This window comes from Pholis gunnellus, assembly GCF_910591455.1.
Source record: "Pholis gunnellus genome assembly, chromosome: 4".
Lineage (NCBI taxonomy): Eukaryota > Metazoa > Chordata > Actinopteri > Perciformes > Pholidae > Pholis > Pholis gunnellus.
Window position 1 is genome coordinate 21,110,954 of NC_136530.1, and position 17,936 is coordinate 21,128,889.

A 17,936-nucleotide genomic window follows, 5' to 3' on the forward strand; every position below is an offset into this window, starting at 1 on the left:
ATAAGCTTGTTTTACATTCTTTTCATTGTGTCGAACAAGTTATTAGTTAAATCCTGGTTGGTGAATTTGTGTCCATGGGTGCCTCTTTGGAACCAAGTAACAGGATGGATGGATGTGGAGATGAAAGGAACGATAAATGGATAAACAGAAAAAAGGACATATAAATGGATGGACGATGGAGCGACGGATGAATGGATGAGTGGCTGGAGAGACATATAGGGGAACAGAGAAACAAATGGACTGATGTATAGTAGGATGGAGTGAAAGATATCTGACAGGACGGAAAAGTGTTTTTAACTTCAGCATAAACATGGAGCACCACACAGTAAACACAACATATGCACATGAATGTTGGGGCATTACAGTAACACATGTACTTCACTCATTCAACATGTATCGACTTAAGTGCTCCTTCACTGCCCCTCCCCCCCTCCCCCAAGGACCCTTTCTCCCTGTACCACACTCACACACGCACGCACACACACACGCAAACAGGGCCTGGTGTGATATAAATTTTTCACTGTGGTGATCTTTGCTGTAAGTGGCAGACCCCCGCGACTCTTCTCCCCTCCGTCTCTGCTGGGAGCTTCTCCACACATGTGAAACTCTGCTAACAGCTACCCTATGGGGTCAGATCAGTCTCAATAATCGCAAATGCACACAGATAGACTCACAAATGCAAACAGAAAGATTCACAAATGCGCACAGAACAATTCACAAATATATTCGATTTATATATTCGATTTACAAATGCACACAGAAGGATTTACAAATATATTCGATTTACAAATGCACGCAGAACAATTCACAAATACATTCCAATGCACAAATAAATAAATTACGATTTATATAAATGTAAAAAAAAAAATCACAAATATATTTCTGCATTTGTATGTATTTGTGTGTGGATTTGTATGTATTTGTGTGTGGATTTGTATGTATTTATTTGTGGATCGCACTGCATTCATTTGCAAATCGCTTCACATTCGTGTACGGATTTTTGAGACTGTTCTGCCTTCGCTGGATTCACAAATGCGTTTTTTTCAACATAGACCTGTCTGTAGCCAATCAGATGTCAGCCTCATTTTCAACCAATCACATGAGCGCAGCTTCATACATATTCATACATATTGTAGCCGTCTGTGTTCACCCAGAGCTCTACCATACCTCATATCAGTAGAGACCGGACCAAACTATGTGTGTGTAAACCATATGGTACAAACAATGAGGCCACTAGGCTGCTAGCGTAATGCTGCGGTTCACACCAAACACGATTCGCGCCGCGTTAATCGCGCCGCCGTTCTCGCCGGGGGACTATTTGTGTTCATTCGCGTGAATCGGTGAATCGCGCTGGACACGCCGGTGAGGGAGCGCGGCTTATCGCCCTGATAGCCGTTCAACTGTCCGCCGTCAACTGTGGAAAAAATAACCTCTATTTCTGCTTAGTATGTGTTGTGGAAGTCCCAGATATCACGGGGAACCAAACGCCGTCATGTCTGGTTCATAACATAGTCCGGAGGAGCTTCGTGGATTTCATCGAACTGTATTCACTGTGTCTAGCAAGCCACACGTCGGCTGTTTACCACAGCTGTATGAACACAACATAAACTGATTTGGCTATGATTTAACGGCAATAAACCAACAAAAAGGAACTCCGAAATAACATTTATACACATAGTTTGGTCCGGTCTCTACTGATATGAGGTATCGTAGAGCTCTGGGTGAACACAGACGGCTACAATATGTATGAATATGTATGAAGCTGCGCTCATGTGATTGGTTGAAAATGAGGCTGACATCTAATTGGCTACAGACAGGTCTATGTTGAAAAAAACGCATTTGTGAATCCAGCGAAGGCAGAACAGTCTCAAAAATCCGTACACGAATGTGAAGCGATTTGCAAATGAATGCAGTGCGATCCACAAATAAATACATACAAATCCACACACAAATACATACAAATCCACACACAAATACATACAAATGCAGAAATATATTTGTGATTTTTTTTTTTACATTTATATAAATCGTAATTTATTTATTTGTGCATTGGAATGTATTTGTGAATTGTTCTGCGTGCATTTGTAAATCGAATATATTTGTAAATCCTTCTGTGTGCATTTGTAAATCGAATATATTTGTGAATTGTTCTGTGCGTATTTGTGAATCTTTCTGTTTGCATTTGTGAGTCTATCTGTGTGCATTTGCAATTATTGAGACTGATCTGACCCCCTATTAAAATGCAGTAATAATTGATAGTTCTCATTAAGGCTTGAGATTTCCACATTTGAAACCCTTCGTTCTTGTGTTTGGAAAAGTTGTCATTTACACATATATATAGAAATCGTGTCTGCAGTACAAAGTCTGTCCATCAGAGAGCATCCAGTTGGTTTGTACACTGCAAAATGTCCCGCTCACTACGTACACCCAACACAACGCTCCAATAAACTCATTTACAGGATTATTGAAAAAAATATGCATTTTGTTCAGAAGATATTAGCGGAATTTTCGAATAAGATTTGTAACTTTTCAAATGTCGGTACCTGCCTCAAAAATTCAGTGATGGGTCGAGCTCTACTGGGTCCAAATAATGTCTAATCGGGTCAGACTGGGTCCAGTTGTGTTACTGCAGGTCTCAGGTCTGTGAGTCAGCGTGTCTAATATCCACATGGATCCATTCTGCTTTATCATTCTTACTAAATGTGAAGGACATGAACAGTGGCATCTATTGAATGCTCTTTTTCGTTTCTTTTTTTTGCATGTTTATTCTGAATCAGGCCTAATTATTTAGTCCATAACAACGGGTGTCTTTCAAAATGAGTCTATGCATGTTAGGTTAGGGTAGTTTTCTATGTGAAGACCTCTACTACGTAGACTCTCATACCCTATGTAGGTATGCAGATGCAAAATGACAATGTCCAACATATGCAAAATAACATTGGCACGGTTGTGCATACTCAACCAGAGGTGTCGTATATCGGAGAAGGTGAATTCTTGTATCTGTCTGAGTTCTGATAGAAGAGGACCGCTTTAATCTGTTGGGTCTTCATTCCGCCACTAGAAACCGATCAAACACCACGTGTGAAGTCGTAGCTCAAGGCTTCTGTGTTAGCTTATTTGTAGAGTACGTTTTGGGTTTTATGTCGTTTCCTTTTCAATAAGACCAATCTTACAAGAACTCCTTAGTGCAAGAAGGATGTGGGTATTATTTGGGGGCTCTTATCTGTTCCCCGTGGTGAGGAGGTACATACAGACGTGGTCAAATATTGCAGCACATCTATATCGTCATTAGAAGGAGCACATCAGTACTCCACCCGGGACATGACCGAGTGAGACGCCAGCATTCTGTCTTCCACGACAGTATGACAGGAACACAGCACAGCACAGTGCTCCGTTACAAATTCTCATTGATTCTCATGGTTTTTAATCAGTTTAAACTGTATACGAATAAGTCTCTCATAATACAGAAAACATTTGTTTCATGTCCAGAATCCAGCGTCCCATCATGAGCGATTTTTAGTTTACAAATGATGAAGGTTTTTTATTTCGGCGCCCCTTCCACGTGGTCGTGTAAAGAAGAGTTTTTAGTAGACGGATGTAAATAGCACATTTAGTTTGCATGGGGTTTCTTTTCTACAGAGCGACTAATATCTTTGTGTCTTTATCCTGTAGATTGTTTAGTTCAAGTGTAAATGGTTTATTAATGTGTGGTTTATATAATCTGGCTTACTATCGCATTGAAATAATGACTTTGATCCTGTTAAAGGAAGGAGGGTGGAGCTTTGTTTTGGGGGATATTTATGATTTTTGTGTACATGTGGAAGTATCAAGACTTTTGTGCTGTTTAATAAACCCTCTCCTAATTACTGACATGAGTCATCTGTAATTACTGATCCAGTGTTCTGTAGCTCTGAAGGTGGAGCGGGTCGACCACTCATCACAAGGTTGGAGCTTCAATCCCTGGCTCCTCCTGTCTGCATGTCGACGTGTCCTTGAGCAAGGCACTGAACCCCAGGTTGGCCCTGATGGGCAGGCCTGCGTCTGGCATGGCAGCTCTGTTACCATCAGTGTGTGTGAATGAGGAGCAAACTGTGACGTGCTTTGTCCACTAAGCTAGAAAAGGGACATAAATGTCCATCTAACAGCATTCCAACAATAATATTGGTTTAAAGAATATTGGTTTAAAATATAATGATGTTTTAATCATGATTATTGTGTAAAGCTCCTTGTACCTTTGCTTTGAAAGATCTTTTTTTAGGCTTTTTTTGCCTTTATTTGACCGTACAGCTGAAACACTTTTAATCAGGCCTAAAATGTTCAATGAAAAGTAAACAACACTCCTTTATCTACAAATCCTGATTCAATTAGAATTTATTTTTTCAAAATCATTGCTGCCAATATTATTCATTTATTATTATTTAAAACTCAAATTGTCATTATTATTATTATTATGTTATTGTCATTGTTCAGTTAAATATCACATTATGAACTGAATAATGTGGCCCAGCCCGAGCTCTCTAAGAAAACGAGGAAAAACTCCCCCAAATCCTGATGCCAGGAAAAATGGGAAGAAACCTCGGGAAAGGCAATTCAGAGAGAGATCCCCTCTCCTCGGACGGCTGGGTGTGATACAAGTACCTGCAGAATGACGATGAAGTTCCTCACGTTCTCCTTCCTGTCAAAGAGGCAGAGCAGCGTTAGTATGTGAATGACACTTATGCATGACATGAGATAATATTAATATAATAATTCCAATTACTAACAGGCTGTTCCTTTGCAACACAACCTCATCCTGCAGAATGACGGAGTTCCTCACGTTCTCCTTCCTGTCAAAGAGGCAGAGCAGCGTTAGTATGTGAATGACACTTATGCATGACATGAGATAATATTAATATAATAATTCCAATTACTAACAGGCTGTTCCTTTGCAACACAACCTCATCCTTCAGAATGACGAAGGAGTTCCTCACGTTCTCCTTCCTGTCAAAGAGGCAGAGCAGCGTTAGTATGTGAATGACACTTATGTATGACATGAGATAATATTAATATAATAATTCCAATTACTAACAGGCTGTTCCTTTGCAACACAACCTCGTCCTGCAGAATGACGATGAAGGAGTTCCTCACGTTCTCCTTCCTGTCAAAGAGGCAGAGCAGCGTTAGTATGTGAATGACACTTATGCATGACATGAGATAATATTAAAATAATAATTCCAATTACTAACAGGCTGTTCCTTTGCAACACAACCTCATCCTGCAGAATGACGAAGGAGTTCCTCACGTTCTCCTTCCTGTCAAAGAGGCAGAGCAGCGTTAGTATGTGAATGACACTTATGCATGACATGAGATAATATTAATATAATAATTCCAATTACTGTGTGTGTGCCCGCTTGTAGTGTTAGTCCTCTGCGAGCCATGGGTGAACACTGAGCTGCTCCAGGGTAGGACGCTGTATGGGGTCGATGGTAAAACATCTTCTCAAGAAATCCTGGCAATCTGGAGAGAAAGAAGGAGAAGAAAGGTGAGGGCGACGGCTACAGTGATCCATCAGAATGTCAACTGAAATCAACAGATACGTTTCTGCTGACATGTTCGTGAGTATGTTTTTCTTACCTTTGGACAGCGTCTTGCCGATTCCCACAAGGTTTCTCAAGAACATCCTGGTGTCAAACTGTTCACCACTGTGGAGTGTTTGAAAGAGGACCGCTCCAATCTGCCACACTGTGGTGGGTCCGGCGCTGTAGCTATGACATGTCCACCACTCTGGGGGGAAGTATTCAGGGGTACCTAGAAGATACAGACATAATAAGGTGATGAGGATGAGGAGCTGTGTCTAATTGTAAAAGTCACAGATGGGTAAGTTAGTGAAGAGCAGGAGTAAAGCCAGACATCTTACCGCGGAAGATGCTATAAGACGATTTTCCCTTCATGAAGCAGCTCAGACCAAAGTCAATGAGGCGAACTCGCGGGACGTCCGAGCCGGTCTCAATCAAGATGTTTTCACACTTAATGTCCCGGTGGAAAATATCTTCCTTCTCAAGGTCAATCGCTGCATCTACCAGCTGTTTTATTATGATCTGACAGACAAAAAGAGAGAGAGATGAGGGATCACAGAGGAGGATGGTTTGACATGTTTTCATGGCTGTGACTCTGAGCTGACTACAACTACAAAACACAACGTTTCTAAAACCATCTTTAAGCCATAGAAACTGAAATGCACAAGAGATTTTCAGTAGATTGCGTAAAAACCACATCTGTTTATTTTTCTCCTCCAAATAAGTTTAGTTGACCTGGAGCTTTGTCTACCATCTGTTTGACTGCCTCCACTACTGTTTCTTAATCCATCAGAACAATTACTTTGGTGAGTACAATGTTACCATGATCAACAGACACAATGACCTAAAAACTAGGAAAATAAACCTTAAATTGCAAAGAAAATCCTTTAGGTAGTCTCCAAGTTCCTGTAAAAAGTTAAAGACACACAAGGATCCTCCAGCAGCTTACCTTGGCCTCCTGCTGTGGTAAGCAGCCTTCGTTTTCGTCGATGTAGTTAAATAGGTCCTCAGCGGGGATCGGTCTCTCCATTACCAGGATCAGGTCCCTGTTCAGATCGTACCAGTCCAATAGAGACACAGGTGCTGACATCCCCACTGATCCACTTGTTTTGTCCGCCAGTTTCAACATGATGGCAACCTCCACGGGCAGCCACTTCCCAGTTTCATCCTGAAACATCACAACAGAGAGAGGATGAGGATGAGAGAACCATGATTCATCCATAATACATTCAGAAACAGAGTGCAGTGTTGAATACAGAAGATTTTAACAGCAGCAGGTGTTGCTCACTCACCACGTGGTAGAGAATGTCCTTCTTGCGCAAGTGTTTGATGGCAATCTACGAGATACAAAAAAGACTTGTGTTAGCACTCCCTGACCATATCGTGTGTGTGTGTGTGTGTGTGTGTGTGTGTGTGTGTGTGTGTGTGTGTGTGTGTGTGTGTGTAACACTTACAGGTAGATTATCTGCTATGCGATAGCCAGCAAACACAGTTCCATATCCTCCTTTACCAAGCAGACCCTGCTTTTTGTATTTGGCCCTAAATTTAGCTGAACAGAACAACACATATTATGTCTTAATACAGTTGTAACACCAAATATATGCTACCTAAGCTCTAATATGAAACCTTCCTGTATTATACTTAATATAGATCCTAATTTTACACTAAGATGAGGTCAAACCTTACATTTACTACTAATAATAATAATAATAATAGCGTTGTTTATATAGGACCTTTAAAAAAAGAGTTTACAAAGTGCTTTGACAGACAAAGCAGCAAAAGCAAGGCAATAGTAACAACACTATACTGACCTTTTATGGCATCTATACAACGTTTGGTCTTCAGTTTTCTCCTCCTCTTCTTTTTGGTCTTCTTTGGTTCTTCCTCATCGGCGACGGCCTTCCTCTTATCGACTCCCACATCCTCCACAGATGTAGTGCAGCTTCCTACAGAGGATAAAAACAGCCAGAGGATCATCAACTGTATGGTATAGTTGTGTTAGCTTTTTGTAAAGACTTACACTGATATGTTAACACATGTGAGGCACATGCAAACCCACAGTTACACACCCAAATATTCTTTTAAGTGTGTTTATCCTGGATGTCATAGAGCTTTCCAGAACATTGTGTTTCTAAAGTTTTTATTTTGTTTGTTTTACAGTCACTCGTCATCAGAGATTGAGGATACCAGCCAGACTCTGCAGTCAAGTCCTCTTTCAAGGTGTTCTCTCTCTTTATTGTTTTCATTCACGTGTGAGTTCATGCAGTTCAAATTAACTATAAATGTGTATACGACTTGTTATCAAGCTAGACTGTGAAGCAGTTCAATTACACTGTTCTTGATACTACTTTAATTCAATGTTACACTGTTGATGCTAATAAGTTCAGTTAGGTCAGATGAGGTCAAACCTTACATTTAATAATAATAATAATGTTATTTATATAGCACCTTTCATAAAAGAGTTTACAAAGTGCTTTGACAGACAAAGCAGCAAAAGCAAGGCAATAGTAACACTATACTGACCTCTTAAGGCATCTACAGTCTGTCTGGTCTTCTTCAGTTCTGTCCTCTTCTTTTTTCTCTTTGGCCCTTCCTGATCATCATCGGCGGCGGCCTTCCTCTTACCGACACTCACATCCTCCACAGATGTACTGCAGCTTTCTACAAAGGAGAAAAACACCCAGAGGAACATCAACTGTATGGTAATGTTGTGTTAGCTTTTTGTAAAGAAATATAATTTCTGTTGATGCTAATGAGTTCAGTTAAGCTGGTCATTAATGATTTTATTGGTTTATTAGTTTTCTTCTAAACATGCAGTACATTGTGAGTTTTGTGATGTAATACAAATGTCCCTTTATTATTTGAGAACAAGTAATGAACTGCAACATTTGTGTATTGAATGTCTATTGTGATTATTTTATTTGTTGGGAATTAAATGCTAAAGTAGCCGGTTGTATTACCCTTTATAAATAAACGGTAACATTCTGGCACCGTAATATCACGGTAAAACCTAGTTATCCTTCTATCACCTACAGTAATCCAGTAAATTACCGTTAATTTACTAAGATGAGGTCAAACCTTACATTTAATAATAATAATAATAATGTTATTTATATAGCACCTTTCATAAAAAGAGTTTACAAAGTGCTTTGACAGACAAAGCAGCAAAAGCAAGGCAATAGTAACACTATACTGACCTCTTAAGGCATCTACAGTCTGTCTGGTCTTCTTCAGTTCTGTCCTCTTCTTTTTTCTCTTTGGTCCTTCCTGATCATCATCGGCGGCGGCCTTCCTCTTACCGACTCTCACATCCTCCACAGATGTACTGCAGCTTTCTACAAAGGAGAAAAACACCCAGAGGAACATCAACTGTATGGTAATGTTGTGTTAGCTTTTTGTAAAGAAATATCATTTCTGTTGATGCTAATGAGTTCAGTTAAACTGGTCTGGGAGAAATTATCCAAACTATCTGCATAAATAGATACCATTAGACGGAAGGGATAATTTGTTTTCCTTGTAATTTAAGTGAAATGAAGTCTATTTAGATCAATCTACCAACACCCCAGTTGATGTACATTTCTGTAAGAGATCTGAGTACATCTTCCACCACTGTCTGAACCCCGTGTTTAGTAAACTGATGATTGGATACACTCCCAACAGCAGATTCACATGATCAGCTTACCTTTCTCAGAGTCCTTTGAGGAGGATGCCGACTCCTTGCCAAACAGGTTGAGGTCAAGTCTTCCCTCTTTCTCCTTCTTCTTCATTGGTGTTCCCTCTCCATCTTCTGTGGCTTTCCTCTTCACTCCTCTCGCACTGAAGCATTCCTTGGAGGTGGATGGGTAGTCACTTTCTGAAAGCCTTTTCCTTTTGTTTGGGGTTAAACTATCCGGACGGGTCTTTCTTTTAACCCCCCTAGTCGTGTCATCGTTTCCGTGAGCTGAACTTGTTGACGACATGCTGATATAGTTGTGAACTAATTATATGTAGAGATATATATATACGATAACTTCAGAGCAACCAGTGTGTCGAACCAATGCTTGAATCTAACTGAAAGAATGTGCCAATGTGTGTGTTCTTAATCCATGGTGAATAGAATGTGGAACATGATGAGTTGTTCTAGCATGAAGAAAGTCAAAGTTCTATATGCAAATGAGTGTTTCGTGCTTTTATTTGAATTGTGTGTATACTCTTATCCACTGAAACAATGCATACAATGCATAAAATACACAAGCGTACAATGCTTGATATTGACTCCCTCTCAGTCAACTGGATGACTTTACCTATTGAAATGCCCTTAGGTTGTTTTTATGAACCATTCATATTGATCTAAAGTCAAACATTTTAAGGAATAAATGCAAAACTATTCTTTGCTTTCTGGTTGGCAATGTTGTTCAGTCTGTCAAGCCACCATTTTGGTCCAGACTGAAATATCTCAACAACTGTTGGATGGATTGAACTTTGGTTCTATCTATCCTACTGACTTTAGGTGATCACCTCATTTTTATCGAGCAACGCCAAGCGGTTGACATCTGTGGTTTTTGTATGTGAAGAAATACATTCCTGCCAATGTTATAACATTGATCTCTGATCATTAGATAACATTAATATGCCAAAACAATTATAAAGCTGCACTGTGCCAGCAAAAGGCAGGGAACAACACAGCTAGCAAGTGAAAATAAATAAAATTTAACAATGCATTTAAAAAAATATATATATATAAAAGGGACATTTTTGTCCAGAGTGAGCTCTTGTCTGTAACTATTGCCAACTAGCTGGCCTTACTGTTTGCCCAAAACAACAAAGAAACATGAAATGCATCATTTCTGTGTGCCAAAAGGAAACATTTGAAATGAACACCAAAATGGAAAGTTTTCATTAAGTTTTTATTCATCTTTTTTCTTTCACATGAACTCAGCAACAGAGTGCATTTAAAATAAACGTTTGTTCCCCTAGTGGGGTCTGAGGATGGTCGTGTTAGCTGGTTGGTCAGTTTCTTTTTTAGCATATTCCTTATGGACATCAATTATCGTTGCAATAAAAACATTAAGCTAACAAAACGGACATTCAGACACACACACACTTTTGTCCTGTATCTACATTGGCGTTTGGGAACAACATGTACTCAGTCCCAGCAGAGCGTGAATGTGTTCTCCGTCCTGCCCAGTCACAGATCATGCTGGTTGTCTGGGAGGAAAACAAAGCTTGAGACCCAAGATGAAGGCAGAGAAGGAGGCTCCTTCAAAAGCTAAAATAATTTCCCAGATGTTGATGCTCATGTGTCTCGGTTCCTTCAATTCAGGTCGGTCACATTTTCTGTTTCAGGATTTGCTAAAGGTTTGCCTGACAATGGTCACTTGCAGGTTTATGTAATTGGAAAAGCTTTAACTTTGTAAACATTTACATTGTAGTAAATAAGGAACAGCATGAAGTCTGCTTTTTGTTTGTTGGTTTCAGAATGAGGGAATAAAAAAATGACAAGCTGCAGATATGTTAGTTATGCAATGTGAATCAACACCAACTTGCTGGATGAAACAATCCGAGGGTCCTTCCAGTAGCATATGCAACTAAACACTCACTCAGAGAACATGCTGTCAGCTTTTGTGGATGCATAAACCCAAAATATGTGTTGTTGTTGATGTGCAAATGAGTATATTTAATTAAGTGTGATCTTTGCTTTTCTTTTAAAATGTTTCCATGAGAGAAAACACCAAGAACGTGCCACTGCATTGCCTTAATATTGTAACCCCTGAAGTCTTTCAATTCTAGTATTTATTTGTGTTTCTTTCTAGGTCTTCTTGGTGCAGTTTGGGCATGGCTTGTTGCTTTATTTGACAAGATGATTTATGCTTTTGTGTTATTAATTTTTCTTGAATAGGTTAAAGACAGAGCTACAGATGTGATGAGGCCTTAAAATATGGGGTCAGATCAGTCTCAATAATTGCAAATGCACACAGATAGACTCACAAATGCAAACAGAAAGATTCACAAATGCGCACAGAACAATTCACAAATATATTCGATTTACAAATGCACACAGAAGGATTTACAAATATATTCGATTTACAAATGCACGCAGAACAATTCACAAATACATTCCAATGCACAAATAAATAAATTACGATTTATATAAATGTAAAAAAAAAAATCACAAATATATTTCTGCATTTGTATGTATTTGTGTGTGGATTTGTATGTATTTATTTGTGGATCGCACTACATTCATTTGCAAATTGCTTCACATTCGTGTACGGATTTTTGAGACTGTTCTGCCTTCGCTGGATTCACAAATGCGTTTTTTTCAACATAGACCTGTCTGTAGCCAATCAGATGTCAGCCTCATTTTCAACCAATCACATGAGCGCAGCTTCATACATATTCATACATATTGTAGCCGTCTGTGTTCACCCAGAGCTCTACGATACCTCATATCAGTAGAGACCGCTCTGTGATATTTCAAATCTTTAGAGGAGGAAGGAACACACGTGCAGATGTGTTGAGAGGACACCTGCTTCTTTTTGGTCTCCGAGCACATTCTTTCAGGTTAGTGGAGCTGCTGGGTGGACCGCCGTGTGTCCTTGACAGTCCTATTGAAAAATTAAACTGCCTCTCCCCCCCCCCCCCCCCCCCCTCTTCATGCACCCATTTCATTTCTCCTGTCAACCCTCTGGAGCACAGTGACAGGTCAAAGGTCAAGTTGCTAGGATTTCCAGTCTGTGTTCTCCTCCGAGGCTTTAGGAGCTCATTCTGTCATGAAAGATGTGAGAGAAAACTTCAAGCTTTGTTTACAATCATCAGTCATCCACCGTCAATCATATTTTAACCAAAGAGATCTGCATTTTTTTTAAATGAGCAAATATGTTTGCTTAATATCAAACAACAAATTTCTATACTATTTTTTGTCGCCATTTTTACATTCTGTGATAGTGTTTTTGTCATTGTCATTGTTGGAGTCTGCCTCTTCTGCGCAGGATTCAGACTGTGTAACTATATGCACAAAGGATTCACAAATCATGCATGTGTGACAACTGGATGTGATACAGAAGACATGTGGTCGTGCATTTCACGTGACGTGTAAGACAAATTACAAGTTGCCAAAACATTCAAGGTCCACTTTCTTGCTTGTTCTGGTGCTTCAAAGCTTCCCAAGTTCAGGAATGAACCCAAGCTCAACTTGAAGGCTAACTTGGATGGGAAGTTTGGACGGGAAGACATCTTGTCAAGAGAACTGGTTATACGGAAGAGCGGATCACAACATATCACACAGACGTATATTATTTTGGGGGACATTACATTGACTTTCATTCATTTCTGGGAGACTTACACGAATCATAACCGCTACCAGCCTAATCCTAACTCTTACCCTAACCTTATATGTTGTGATCAACATATTGTCCGTCTCTAAAGCCATAATCTCCTCATGGCTTGTACAGTGTATACACTGCGTGTGTACGTACGTGTGTGTGTGTGTGTGTGTGTGTGTGTGTGTGTGTGTGTGTGTGTGTGTATATATCAGCTCCCTGATGCTCTCCATGCTCTGTGATTTTATTGACATCACTTATTCATGTCCCTGCTGTCCCACACAGGTCCACTTAAGACCATTGTCACTACACCCAGTTTGAGTGGTACTGATCTGCATGTCATGTGATGCATGCATGTGTCTGTGTGTTTGTCAGTCTTTGTGAAGGTAATTCAACCAGTGTTTTAATCAGAGCACTGTTTACTGGGACCTGTGTGTGGGTGTGTGTGTGTGTGTGTGTGTGTGTGTGATATCTGTGACCCGGTCAAACATTGGATATGACAACAGACAGCCAGTCAATATCAGTCAATGCCTCTGTTAAAAATATCAAACCAACATCATCCACCACTTGATCACCTCTTTGTTTACTTGTCTTATCGTCGCCCTCTGCACAGAAACGTAATCTTAAATAACTTGTTTTGTTCTTTATCCTCAAACAAAAGCTCAAAGCTGGAGGCTGAGGCCTGATTGTGGACTTCATTCTGTCTCACATGACGTCCTTTTCTTTCTCCTCTCAAATCTGTGTCTCCAGCAGCCTCCCTCTAAGCCGTGGAGAGTGGCCCTCTTGATCCTGTGGAAGCTGTTTGAAGACTTTCAGTGCTCCCGCCTGCTCTGACTGACAGCCGAGCTCCGCTGGCCAGTCCCTGGCCTGAATCCCCCGGCTTTGGGCCTCTGCAGCCGGCTCTCATCCAGGCCTGATCCCACAGAGGAAAGCCGCAATGCCGTCAGGACGGATTTGACAGTCCTCGCTCATCCCAGGGATGTCCAAAGTGCTTTCACAGTGGGTGAACGAACCCCTCCCACCTTTGCTCCTCGCTGCCCCAGCCAACTAGAGGGTGACAAGCAAGTGTGTGTGCACCAGGTATGTGAGTGTATGTCTGTAGCTTGATTCCATTTTTTTTTTTACCTTTCCCAAGGAGGCTATATTTTCAGTTCTGTATATGTTGTTCTATTTATTAGCAATAGATATATTAAAAAGAACCTCACAGGGCACGGATTGTCAGTTGTTGGTGTGGACGTTTATACAGAACACCTATGGCCCTTCGTCAGAAGTGTAAATGTTGCTTGTTTCAGTCCAGGAACACATGGGAGCTATTGTATAATCCAGTGAGTCATTACATCACTTTATGTTTGGCTCACAACTCCTAAACTGTGAGGCCTAGATGGTAAATTCTGTTTATCCTGGATGGGCTGGTTCAAGATGAAGCATTAATCATACACAGCTGCCTGAACAACCATTTTTAATTTTTTTTGCAAAACAGCTTTTTTGGGGGAAAATCCTTCTATAAACTTTAGTTTTACCAATTTCGGTTGGAGAAAAATATTTGGATTCGGTTCATAAAAGGTATTATATACTTTTTATGTTTCATATTCATTACGTTATATAATAGATACAGGTATACCATACACATCATAATTCAAGTTTATTTTCATATGCTTTAGAAGCAGTGCATACCAACGCAATGACATACTTGTTTACAAATAACGTAACATATATAATACACAAAATATATGTGCATAAATATACAAAGCAGGGAAAGTTTAGGACACAAGCAGTACGGACACAGCTGTAAAAGTATTATAAGTATAGTTCCCAATTGCTCTGGTCTGACCTATTTGACACATAACTCTGTAATGCATTATGCAATTCCAACCAACAACACACATACCTATTAATCCTGAAAAATCGGACACAGCTACATGTTGAATGCAGCAACATAAACGATACGCTGGTATTTAGAACGTATAATGCAAAAGAGTGGAATTAATCCAAAAAGAGGACCAAGGCATATTTTGTGTTCAATGGGTGGCAGAAATGATCTGCATGACTATCGCTGAAGTCATGTTTGTTCGTCATTTGTTTGCTGACCCTTTGAAGAGTATTCGAAAGGCATTGGGCAAGGTTTTTTTGTTGGTGCAACTTTTTCCCTCTGGATCATTATTCAGTGAACATGTGTGTCAGGAGACAGACAGGACATTGACTGGGTCAGGAAATGGCTGGAGTGTGTAGACAGAAGAGTGGGAGCTGAACTTCATTGATACATTTCAGTCCCAGAAGAGGAAGGAAGCGGTGCAGGCTGCGGGGAGGGAGACGCTATAGATCCAGTATTGGGACAGGAGTCCAGCCACTGCCAGCCATTGATCAGGATCACAATCAATCAGGAAACCATTGAGCGGCCTGCTCCAAAAATAGAGTGAAAAAGCACCTGAGAGTGAGCTGTGAACACGGTCGCCTAGGAGTCACAGCTGACCGCCCGAAGACACCGTCCCCTCTCGCTCAGACCGCTCGAGGCAGGAAGTGGTTCACATTGCTGCTGTAAACCTCTGAGATGTGTTTCACTTGAACTCTGACCCTCAAACGTTATTGACATGTTTCCTTGTTCATGGGTCAAACCCTCTCCCCTGGAGCCGGAGATCTTTTAGCTCAATGCACCATCTTGAAACCTGGATGACCAGTGTCGCTGTAGAATATTCCCAACATTTTTGGGAGAGAGAGAGCGGAGAAGTGAGCATTGTTCAACAGCTTATATAAAGTTATTTTGAAATGATTGGTTTTGCACAAAGTCAATGTATTTAGCTGTCTTGCTTCAGTTGTTTAAAATGGGTCATTTACATCTTTACGTCTGTCGCTTGGCTTCTGAAGATTGTTTTGATTTTGCATTATTCATTCTTTAGCGTATAACTAACTAAAGTATAATTCCTAAACTGTTGCCCACTTTGAACCCTTGACACTTGCTTGCAACCAATTCAAGCTTATGTAGTTAGATGCCGAGTGGCTGTTAGCTGGGTTTTTACAAATTGAGTATGCACTGAAGCTGTATCATTTCATACATACATACATATTTTGGTGAAAGTATTAGGAACATGTCAAGTGTACTGATAGATAGAAGAAGTTGATTATTTTTCCACATACATACGTTTTGTGGTAAGATATTCTTATAAACTTTTTCTCATTTTCGTGGCGTGAAACGCTTCATGACCTTCACACTTCATTCTTGACTCTGGAATAAGAAACTGACGAAGCAACTCAAGATCCACTTACTCACTTGTTCTGGAGCCTATGGATTGTGCAGCAGATGATGACGTAGTTTACTCCGTTTGATCATGGACGCTTATTTGGTCAAACTCCACATTACTGTTTTGTTAACCGCTGTTTTTAAGGTCAAAAATAAACTTCCAAGCTCGACTTAAGCCAACATGCACAAGACGGCGTAGAGGTGCAAAGTAACGAGACCGGTTCCGGGCAGAAGTACAGGGGGCAAGGTTTTGTGAATGTTAGGAAAACAAAACCCCGCAAACGTTCTGCAGTCCTAAAGAACCCTATTATTAACACTAGTCATTAGTGACCAACCAACAGCCCCCCCCCCCCCTCATTTCAAGCAGTCTAGAACCGGGCCTGCACAGTGATCGTTTACCGTTTGAACATCTACAGTTTCATGACAATTGAGTATACTACATCTGCTGATGAAGACAGTGTGATACAGTTGAAAACTCCAGATTAAGTAAGTAAACTGACCTGGAGTTGGGATTGGTTTGTCAAAAGTCGCTTACCTGTCCTGCACTACATTCACACAGTTTGCCCTCTGCCCCCAATACCCTTTTGTTTGGACTTGGGTTTAGGCTGAAAATACCCAGTTAAAGGGAAACTCAAGAGGGGAAGAAGATTTTGCTTTCATTCTCTTAATCATCATATTTGCAGCTGTTTTTTTCCAACCCTTACACCTGCACTCCCTGGAGAAATCTTTAAAAAGTAGAGGAAAAACTTCACACAGCAACTGACCCACATAAAAGCATTTTTTTTCCTTCAGTTTACAGCCCATAAATAACCAGAGTTACAAGTGAGTTCGAAAAAAACAACAGCTTGAACATGGCAGCAGTCAATTCCTGGACATACCTGTGTGATAACAGAGAGAATATAAATGTTCCCCTGAAGCGAAATATCACTTTAAGTGGCTTCACTTTGTTTGGGAGCCAGCGAGCCGACGGCGGTGCCAATGTGGAGTAAATCTTCCTGGGTTTGTGTGTTAAAGCCTAAGAGAGGGAAGGAGGAGGTCAGAGGAAGACTTGGGAGGAGGAGGGCCATGCGAGGCCAGCGGTAAGACTCCCCGGTCCTGCCCACGGGAGATAAGTGTCTGTCCACCTCCACTTCATACACCAGACCCTGATGATATGTACAGTATGTATATATATATCGAGATGCACACACTCAGTATCCAGTTTATCTGCTGGAAGAGGTTTACACGGACCTCACATCCTGAGCCCAGAGTGCACACACACACACACACACACACACACACACACACACACACACACACAAAAATGCATTTTTTACACACATGAACATATCTAAAGACAGCGTTAAATTTGGCGGGGACAGCGTGCATCCGACGGTGGCTGTGTGGAAAATCGGCCTGACTAAGCTCTGAATTTACATGGCTAAGCAAAGTTGTTAACCCTGAGAGGCAGGGCCAGAGAGGGAGCTAATGGGATTTCTCTGTTAATGAAATTTATGAAAGAGAGTGAGAGAAAGAGAGAGGGAAGGACTGTGAGGGAGGGATGGAAAGATAGGAGAAGTTGTAGTAGTAGTGGGGAAGGACCATGCAGCTCCTTCACAGTGTTTTTGGCAGCAAGAAGTCAGTACTTGTGTTTAAATATACACATTTTATGCACAGTAAAAAGAAAAAAGACCTGTGTAAGAATGCATGGAATAATCAAAAGTTTTAATTTATCCCAAAAAACTTGGCTGAGGTGGAGAAGTTAGAAGAATAAAGGAGAAGATGCTCAAGCAGTTGGTGATTTATAGTGTCACGTCATCCAAACCACATAAAGAGTTACATTTCCTCACTTCCTGCGTGAATAAT